Source organism: Babylonia areolata, chromosome 2 (genome assembly GCF_041734735.1).
Source record: "Babylonia areolata isolate BAREFJ2019XMU chromosome 2, ASM4173473v1, whole genome shotgun sequence".
NCBI classification, from domain to species: domain Eukaryota; kingdom Metazoa; phylum Mollusca; class Gastropoda; order Neogastropoda; family Buccinidae; genus Babylonia; species Babylonia areolata.
This window is the reverse complement of record NC_134877.1, coordinates 72322999-72333907: the sequence shown is the minus strand read 5'-3', so window position 1 is coordinate 72333907 and position 10909 is coordinate 72322999. Positions and strand designations below refer to the sequence as shown.

Here is a 10909-nt window from a genome sequence, read left to right as displayed (position 1 = left end):
CACACACACACACACATACACACACACACACACACACGCACACAGTGACACACCACACACAGTCACCACACACACACACACTGACATGAACCACACAAACAGAAAGACACACACACACACACCTTCCTGTCTCCAGGGCCATCACCCACATCAAGTCCAGTAGGAGTTCCCATGGCCAGACTGCCGCACATCACACCCAGCACCTCCACCTCCTCCGTCTCTCCTCACACGCCCTCCCCACACCTCCAGGGGCTGCACACACCTCACACCCCACTGACTGACTGAATAGTGACTGACCTGACTGAGTAGTGACTGACTGACTGACTGACTGAGTAGTGACTGACTGACTGACTGAGTAGTGACTGACTGAGTAGTGACTGACTGACTGACTGAGTAGTGACTGACTGACTGACTGAGTAGTGACTGACTGGAGTAGTGACTGACTGACTGACTGAGTAGTGACTGTACCTGACTGACTGAGTAGTGACTGACTGACTGACTGAGTAGTGACTGACTGAGTAGTGACTGACTGACTGACTGAGTAGTGACTGGACTGAGTAGTGACTGACTGACTGACTGAGTAGTGACTGACTGACTGACTGAGTAGTGACTGACTGAGTAGTGACTGACTGACTGACTGAGTAGTGACTGACTGACTGACTGAGTAGTGACTGACTGACTGACTGAGTAGTGACTGACTGAGTAGTGACTGACTGACTGACTGAGTAGTGACTGACCTGAGTAGTGACTGACTGACTGACTGAGTAGTGACTGACTGACTGACTGAGTAGTGACTGACTGAGTAGTGACTGACTGACTGACTGACTGAGTAGTGACTGACTGACTGACTGAGTAGTGACTGACTGAGTAGTGCCTGACTGACTGACTGAGTAGTGACCGACTGACTGACTAGTGACTGACTGACTGACTGAGTAGTGCCTGACTGACTGACTGAGTAGTGACTGACTGCTGACTGACTAGTGACTGACTGACTGACTGAGTAGCTGACTGACTGACTGACTGACTAGTGACTGACTGACTGACTGAGTAGTGACTGACTGACTGACTGAGTAGTGCTGACTGACTGACTGAGTAGTGACTGACTGAGTAGTGACTGACTGACTGACTGAGTAGTGCCTGACTGACTGACTGAGTAGTGACTGACTGACTGAGCAGTGACTGACTGAGTAGTGACTGACTGAGTAGTGACTGACTGACTGACTGACTAGTGACTGACTGACTGAGCAGTGACTGACTGAGTAGTGACTGACTGAGTAGTGACTGACTGACTGACTGACTGACTAGTGACTGACTGACTGACTGACTAGTGACTGACTGACTGACTGACTAGTGTCTGACCGACTGACTGACTAGTGACTGACTGACTGACTGAGTAGTGCCTGACTGACTGACTGAGTAGTGCCTGACTGACTGAGCAGTGACTGACTGAGTAGTGACTGACTGAGTAGTGACTGACTGACTGACTGAGTAGTGCCTGACTGACTGAGCAGTGACTGACTGAGTAGTGACTGACAGAGTAGTGCCTGACTGACTGACTGAGTAGTGACTGACTGACTGACTGAGTAGTGACTGACTGAGTAGTGACTGACTGAGTAGTGACTGACTGACTGACTGAGTAGTGCCTGACTGACTGAGCAGTGACTGACTGAGTAGTGACTGACTGAGTAGTGACTGACTGACTGACTGAGTAGTGACTGACTGACTGAGTAGTGACTGACTGACTGACTGCCTGAGTAGTGACTGACTGACTGACTGAGTAGTGACTGACTGACTGACTGCCTGAGTAGTGACTGACTGACTGACTGAGTAGTGACTGACTGACTGACTGCCTGAGTAGTGACTGACTGACTGACTGAGTAGTGACTGACTGACTGAGTAGTGACTGACTGACTGACTGCCTGAGTAGTGACTGACTGACTGACTGAGTAGTGACTGACTGACTGACTGCCTGAGTAGTGACTGACTGAGTAGTGACTGACTGACTGACGGAGTAGTGACTGACTGACTGACTAGTGACTGACTGAGTCGTGACTGAGTAGTGACTGAGTCGTGACTGACTGAGTCGTGACTGACTGAGCCGTGACTGAGTCGTGACTGACTGACTGAGTAGTGACTGACTGACTGACTGAGCAGTGACTGACTGACTGAGTCATGACTGAGTAGTGACTGACTGAGCAGTGACTGACTGACTGTGTAAAGACTGACCAACTGAGCTGGGACTGACTGACTGAGCATTGACTGACTGACTGACTGACTGACTGAGTAGTGATTAGTGACTGAGTACTGACTGACTGACTGACTCAGTAGTGACTGACTGACTGAGTGACTCGTAACTGACTGACTGAGACTGACTGAGTAGTGATTGGTGACTGAGTAGTGACTGACTGACTAACTGATTTGTTTAGTGATGAGAAACCCTTAATTCATAAATTGAAAAAAAAACTGCTTTTGTCAAAATTGGTATGTACACGTGTCAGATAGCAAACATTTGATTTTTAACATTTGTTTAAAAGTACCGGTACATTTGAATGAGAAAAATACTTCCATTACATTAATGACATGCATTTTTAAAACAACAATTGCTGGTTTCTGAATGGGTGTTGGCTATGAATAGCCACAGCTGCTGATATAAAACAATTTTTACAGGTTTCAGAATGGGTGTTTTGGCTATGAGTATAAATAGCCAAAGGTGCTGATATAAAACAATTTTTGCAGGTTTCAGAATGGGTGTTTTGGCTATGAGTATAAATAGCCAAAGGTGTTGATATAAAACAATTTTTGCAGGTTTCAGAATGGGTGTTTTGGCTATGAGTATAAATAGCCAAAGGTGCTGATATAAAACAATTTTTGCAGGTTTCAGAATGGGTGTTTTGGCTATGAGTATAAATAGCCAAAGGTGTTGATATAAAACAATTTTTGCAGGTTTCAGAATGGGTGTTTTGGCTATGAGTATAAATAGCCAAAGGTGCTGATATAAAACAAAAGGTGCTGATATAAAACAATTTTTGCAGGTCTCAGAATGGGTGTTGGCTATGAGTATAAATAGCCCAAGGTGCTGATATAAAACAATTTTTGCAGGTCTCAATTGGTGTTGGCTATTATTTAAAACAGCCACAGCTGCTGATTTTCCCAGTAGGTGACTAGGTCAGCTGCTGAACCACTGCCTGTACCAACAACTACCAAATGAAGGGCAATATTTTGTTCATGTAAGTCATCAACTTATTTGAGTGTGATGATCTTCAACTAATAAAGAGAGGACCAAAAAGTAAATCTTCTTGTCCATATTTAGGTTTGATAAGGTTTATGTCTGCAACAGGCCACATGCCTATGTATGCAATTAAACCATTTTGTTCTTGTTGTTCTCTCTCTCTGTCTCTCTCTCTCTCCACAAACTTTAAAACTGATCCTTCTCAAATCCTGATCAATAGTTTCTGACAATACAATAGAGATCAAAATAATCTGTACAATGAAGCTGTTTTTATGTCCATTCCTCTCACAAGATTTGAAACAAAAATAATTCACAATGTATAGAACTAATTATAAGTTCAACATATATCTCTTCCAAGAATATCTATCTCTTCAAATCTAGCCTTATTCACTTGGGCATTTATTTTTGCTGAGTATGTTTTGTTTTGTTTTTTGTTGTTGTTTTTTTGTTTCAGTTGCATGCAAGTCAAAGAGCATATTATCTTTTCTTCTTTTTGGGTGGTTGTTTGTGGAATGCATTACTAGTTTCATTCAAATATGATCCAACATTTGATATCAAATGTAAATTAATTAAATTATGTTTGTCTGTCTCTGTTTCCCTCTCTCTCCCTCTCTTTCTAATCTACTTTTGAAATATATATATGATTATGAAGGGACTAATGTGTATGTGTACATGCAGATTACGAAGGGAGTAATGTCATGTGTATGTGTATAAAAATTATGCATATTATATTATGTGTATATGCAGAATACGAAGGGACTAATGTCATGTGTATGTGTATATGTATATTATATTATGTGTGTGAGTTTACCCTGCCATTTCTTCTATTATACTCACATATTTTTTTTATTATCTGAATTTTCTTTTCTCTGTTTTGTCATAAGGGCTGAGTGCAAACAAGCACACATGCTTATTCAAATTCCCTCAACAAATCCACAAAAATTATAATGCAGACAATATTTAAACGCACACAGACACACATACACTCACACAGACACATACAGACACACAAATTATAATGCAGACACATTTAAACGCACACAGACACACATACACTCACACAGACACATACAGACACACAAATTATAATGCAGACACATTTAAACGCACACAGACACACATACACTCACACAGACACATACAGACACACAAATTATAATGCAGACACATTTAAACGCACACAGACACACATACTCACACAGACACATACAGACACACACACGCACACTACTCACCACATACAAGGCATGCAGGGCACCCAACAAAGTGGCGTAGTCCGATTTTTCAAAGGACTTGTCCACTGGCTGCACCAGCAACGGTTTTCTACAGCCCGCCTCCACAGCCCTGGGTCAGTCACACCACAGGGTCAGTCGACACAGATCAGTCCCACCACTGGGTCAGTCAACACTGATCAGTCACACCACTGGGTCAGTCACACCACTAGGTCAGTCAACACAGATCAGTCACACCACTGGGTCAGTCACACCACTGGGTCAGTCAACACAGATCAGTCACACCACTGATCAGTCACACCACTGGGTCAGTCACACCACTGGGTCAGTCAACACAGATCAGTCACACCACTGGGTCAGTCACACCACTGGGTCAGTCACACCACTGGGTCAGTCACCACAGATCAGTCACACCACTGATCAGTCACACCACTGGGTCAGTCACACCACTGGGTCAGTCAACACAGATCAGTCACACCACTGGGTCAGTCAACACAGATCAGTCACACCACTGGGTCAGTCACACCACAGATCAGTCAACACTGATCAGTCACACCACTGGGTCAGTCAACACAGATCAGTCACACCACAGATCAGTCAACACTGATCAGTCACACCACTGGGTCAGTCAACACAGATCAGTCACACCACTGGGTCAGTCACACCACAGATCAGTCAACACTGATCAGTCACACCACTGGGTCAGTCAACACTGATCAGTCACACCACTGGGTCAGTCACACCACTGGGTCAGTCACACCACTGGGTCAGTCACACCACTGGGTCAGTCAACACAGATCAGTCACACCACTGGGCCAGTCACACCACTGGGTCAGTCACACCACTGGGTCAGTCAACACAGATCAGTCACACCACTGGGCCAGTCGACACAGATCAGTCACACCACTGGGTCAGTCACACCACAGATCAGTCACACCACTGGGTCAGTCAACACAGATCAGTCACACCATAGATCAGTCACACCACTGGGTCAGTCACACCACTGGGTCAGTCACACCACTGGGTCAGTCACACCACTGGGTCAGTCACACCACTGGGTCAGTCACACCACTGGGTCAGTCAACACTGATCAGTCACACCACTGGGTCAGTCAACACAGATCAGTCACACCACTGGGTCAGTCAACACTGATCAGTCACACCACTGGGTCAGTCAACACTGATCAGTCACACCACTGGGTCAGTCACACCACTGGGTCAGTCACACCACTGGGTCAGTCACACCACTGGGTCAGTCAACACTGATCAGTCACACCACTGGGTCAGTCAACACTGATCAGTCACACCACTGGGTCAGTCAACACAGATCAGTCACACCACTGGGTCAGTCACACCACTGGGTCAGTCAACACAGATCAGTCACACCATTAGGTCAGTCAACACAGATCAGTCACACCACTGGGTCAGTCACACCACTGGGTCAGTCAACACAGATCAGTCACACCATTAGGTCAGTCAACACAGATCAGTCACACCACTGGGTCAGTCACACCACTGGGTCAGTCAACACTGATCAGTCACACCATTAGGTCAGTCAACACAGATCAGTCACACCACTGGGTCAGTCACACCACTGGGTCAGTCGACACAGATCAGTCACACCACTGGGTCAGTCAACACTGATCAGTCACACCACTGGGTCAGTCACACCACTGGGTCAGTCAACACAGATCAGTCACACCACTGGGTCAGTCACACCACTGGGTCAGTCACACCACTGGGTCAGTCGACACAGATCAGTCACACCACTGGGTCAGTCACACCACTGGGTCAGTCAACACTGATCAGTCACACCATTAGGTCAGTCAACACAGATCAGTCACACCACTGGGTCAGTCACACCACTGGGTCAGTCAACACAGATCAGTCACACCACTGGGTCAGTCACACCACTGGGTCAGTCAACACAGATCAGTCACACCACTGGATCAGTCACACCACTGGGTCAGTCAACACTGATCAGTCACACCACTGGGTCAGTCACACCACTGGGTCAGTCAACACTGATCAGTCACACCATTAGGTCAGTCAACACAGATCAGTCACACCACTGGGTCAGTCACACCACTGGGTCAGTCAACACAGATCAGTCACACCATTAGGTCAGTCAACACAGATCAGTCACACCACTGGGTCAGTCACACCACTGGGTCAGTCAACACTGATCAGTCACACCATTAGGTCAGTCAACACAGATCAGTCACACCACAGATCAGTCACACCACTGGGTCAGTCAACACAGATCAGTCACACCAATGGGTCAGTCACACCACTGGGTCAGTCACTCCACTGGGTCAGTCACCACAGATCAGTCACGCCACTGCGTCAATCACACACAGTGACATTACTGGGTCAGTCACATTACTGGGTCAGTCACATTACTGGGTCAGTCACACACAGTCACATCACTGGGTCAGTCTTACACAGTCACATTACTGGGTTGAAAGACAAAGAAAAAGATCATTTGCTTACCGCTTGATACCTTTCTCTGCTGCTTCAGAAAATCGTCTGACATCATCAAAGTCTCTGTTCAAGGGGCCAGTAGGGGAGTACACCTAAATCATGACACACAAACTACATGTCACATGGAAATTATTGGTCTTTCATTTTAAAGGCCAGCAATATCATTAACCACATAATATTATGAGGGATGTTCATTAAACATTTCCCCTGACCCACTTCCCATGGATTGAGAGGAGCAAAACTTCGCACAATTATTTATTAGTCTTTCTCTACATGGGTTCCACCAAGGGTGACACACATCGCCCATCGCTTTATGCAGCTGTGAAGACCTTGCCTGCAGGGTGCACAACAAGGCACAACTTAACCTCAGAAATAAGTGTCTCATCGTCTGTTAATCACTTTATGCAGCTGTGAAGACCTTGCCTGCAGGGTGCACAACAAGCCACAACTTAACCTCAGAAATAAGTGTCTCATCGTCTGTTAATCACTTTATGCAGCTGTGAAGACCTTGCCTGCAGGGTGCACAACAAGCCACAACTTAACCTCAGAAATAAGTGTCTCATCGTCTGTTAATCACTTTATGCAGCTGTGAAGACCTGGCCTGCAGAGTGCGCAACAAGCCACAACTTAACCTCAGTTGGGCAGCATGCGAGTTGTTAATCGGGGAGTTCTCTTGCATGAGTCGGACACCTTTGGTCAGCATGCCTCGCCTCTCAGTTTTGAAGGCTTTCTACAGCAATGAAGCACAGCACGTCCTGGTAATTGTGGTACCCTTTGCCAGGAAATCCATCATCACAACTCCGTGTCGATCCCAAAAGACCGTGACCATGACCTTGCCCGCCGAGGGTTGGACACGTGCCTTCTTCAGAGGTGGTGAGTCAAAATGCTTCCATTGCTTTGACTGGGATTTGATCTCTGAATCATAGTGATGGACCCATGTTTCATCCTGCGTGATCAGCCTGTCAAAGAAGTCCTCCTGGTTTTCTTAGCACATGGCCAAAAGAGCCTGAGAGCATGTGACTCATTCCTGCTTCTGGAAAGGTGTGACCGACCGGGGAATTCATTGTGCAGACTACTTCTGCATGTGCAAATGGTCAGGGATTGTTTTTTCCACAGGCCCCACATTGATCTTGACATCTTGGGCTAGTTGGTGAATGGTTATGTGGGAGATCCTTCAAAATGGCAGCCTCCACATGCCAGATGGTGTCTTCATCAATGGCAGACTGTGGTCGCCCAGAAATGGGAGCTGTTTGTGACGATGTCGACCACATTGGAACTGATGATGCCAGAGCTTGACTACATCATTTGATGAGGCATCCTGCCCATAAGTCTCTTTCACCTCAATGAATGTCTGCCTTGGTGTTTGGCCTTTCAAGTACAAAGTCTCTTTCACCTCATTGAATGTCTGCCTTGGTGTTTGGCCTTTCAATTACAAAGTCTCTTTCACCTCATTGAATGTCTGCCTTGGTGTTTGGCCTTTGATGACTGTTGTGCATTCAACTGGCTCCTTTATCACATCCTTACTCCACCATAGCACCCATAAAAGAAAACTGTGAGTTCAGATATGCAAATTACCATGTGAACTATAGAAATATGTATTATAATACATCACATGTGGCAGTTTCAGACCCCTACACTAAATGGAGATATGTCAGGGGAAATCTTTAATGAACATCCCTCATAAATGATACACAAACTACATGCCTGGTTTAAATCATTGGTCTTCCACTGAATGATGTAAACCAATGCCAGTCCCCATCTGACTGTGTCACTGTGGCTACCAACGACAGTAACATTAGTGTGTCCCTGTGGCTACCAACGACAGTAACAGTAGTGTGTCCCTGTGGCTAGCCAACGACAGTAACAGGAGTGTGTCCCTGTGGCTACCACGACAGTAACAGTAGTGTGTCCCTGTGGCTACCAACGACAGTAACAAGTAGTGTGTCCCTGTAAGCTACCAACAACAGTAACATTAGTGTGTCCCTGTGGCTACCAACGACGTAACAGTCGTGTGTCCCTGTGGCTACTAATGACAGTAACATTAGTGTGGTCCCGTGGCTACCAACGACAGTAACAGTAGTGTGTCCCTGTGGCTACCACGACATAATCAACAGTAGTTTGTCCTGTAGCTACCAGTGACAGTAATCAACAGTAGTTTGTCCCTGTAGCTATCAGCGACAGTAATCAACAGTAGTTTGTCCCTGTAGCTACCAGTGACAGTAACAGTAATGTGTCCCTGTGCTACCAATGACAGCAACAGTACTGTGTCCCTGTGCTACCAATGATAGCAACCAACAGTACTTTTTAACCATGGGCTACAAATGACAGTAACCAACAGTAGTGTGTCCCTGTGGCTACCAATGACAGTAACATTAGTGTGTCCCTGTGGCTACCATGACAGTAACCAAACAGTAGTGTGTCCCTGTGGCTACCAATGACAGTAACATTATGTGTCCCTGTGGCTACCATGACAGTAACAGTACTATGTCCTGTGGCTACAAAGATTGACAGTAACCAACAGTACTGTTTAACTGTGGCTACCAATGACAGTAACAGTAGTGTGGTCCTGTGGGCTACCATGACAGTAACCAACAGTAGTGTTCCCTGTGCTACCAATGACAGTAACAGTAGTTGTCCCTGGTGGCTAGCCAATGACAGTAACATTAGTGTGTCCCTGTGGGCTAGCCAATGACAGTAACAGTAGTGTGGTCCCTGAGGCTACCAATGACAGTAACCACAGTAGTGTGTCCCTGTGGCTACCAATGACTGTAACATTAGTGTGTCCCTGTGCTACCAATAACAGTAACCAACAGTAGAGTGTCCCTGTGGCTACCAATGACAGTAATCCACGAGTAGTTTGTCCCTGTAGCTACCAATGACAGTAACAGTAGTGTGTCCCTGTGGCTACCATGACCGTAACAGTCTGTGTTGTTGTGGCTACAAATGACAGTAACCCAACAGTACTGCTTAACTGTGGCTACCAATGATAGCAACCAACAGTACTGTTTAATTGTGGCTACCAATGATGGCAACAACAGTTCTGTTTAACTGTGGCTACAAATGACAGTAACCAACAGTACTGTTTAATTGTGGCTACCAATGATAACAACAGTAACTGTTTAACTGTGGCTACAAATGACAGTAACCAACGCTACTGTTTAATTGTGGCTACCAATGATAACAACAATACTGTTTAACTGTGGCTACAAATGACAGTAACCAACAGTACTGTTTAATTGTGGCTACCAATGATGGCAACAACAGTACTGTTTTAACTGTGGCTACAAAATGACAGTAACCAACAGTACTGTTTTAATTGTGGCTACCAATGATAACAACAGTACTGTTTAACTGTGGCTACAAATGACAGTAACCAACAGTACTGTTAATTGTGGCTACCAATGATAACAACATTACTGTTTAACTGTGGCTACAAAGTGACAGTAACCAACAGTAACTGTTTAACTGTGGCTACTCAATGATAACAACAGTACTGTTTAACTGTAGCTACAAATGACAGTAACCAACAGTACTGTTTAATTGTGGCTACCAATGATAACAACAGTACTGTTTAACTGTGGCTACAAATGACAGTAACCAACAGTACTGTTTAATTGTGGCTACCAATGATAACAACAATACTGTTTAACTGTGGGCTACAAATGACAGTAACCAACAGTACTGTTTAATTGTGGCTACCAATGATGGCAACAACAGTAACTGTTTAACTGTTGGCTACAAATGACAGTAACCAACAGTACTGTTTAACTGTGGCTACAAATGACAGTAACCAACAGCACTATTTAATTGGTGTTACCAAAGATAGCAACAACATTACCATGTAACTGTGACTACCAAAGACAGTTACCAACTGTGGAGTGAGTCCTAACAGTAAATAGAAAATGTCCCTGTGGCCTACCAATGACTGTAACAAACAATAGAATGTATCTGTGGCTACTATTGTA

The 10909-nt window shown here is 45.2% G+C and overlaps 1 long non-coding RNA gene across 1 annotated transcript; it reads right to left on the bottom strand.

Moving 5' to 3' along the window:
* Window positions 1-236: 236 nt before the first annotated feature.
* LOC143279579 (uncharacterized) lies at window positions 237-7037 on the bottom strand. Its single transcript, XR_013054904.1, has 3 exons — window positions 6954-7037; window positions 4465-4573; window positions 237-252 (listed from the first exon to the last, which is right to left on the bottom strand). It is a non-coding gene; the product is annotated as an uncharacterized LOC143279579 (long non-coding RNA).
* Window positions 7038-10909: the final 3872 nt, after the last annotated feature.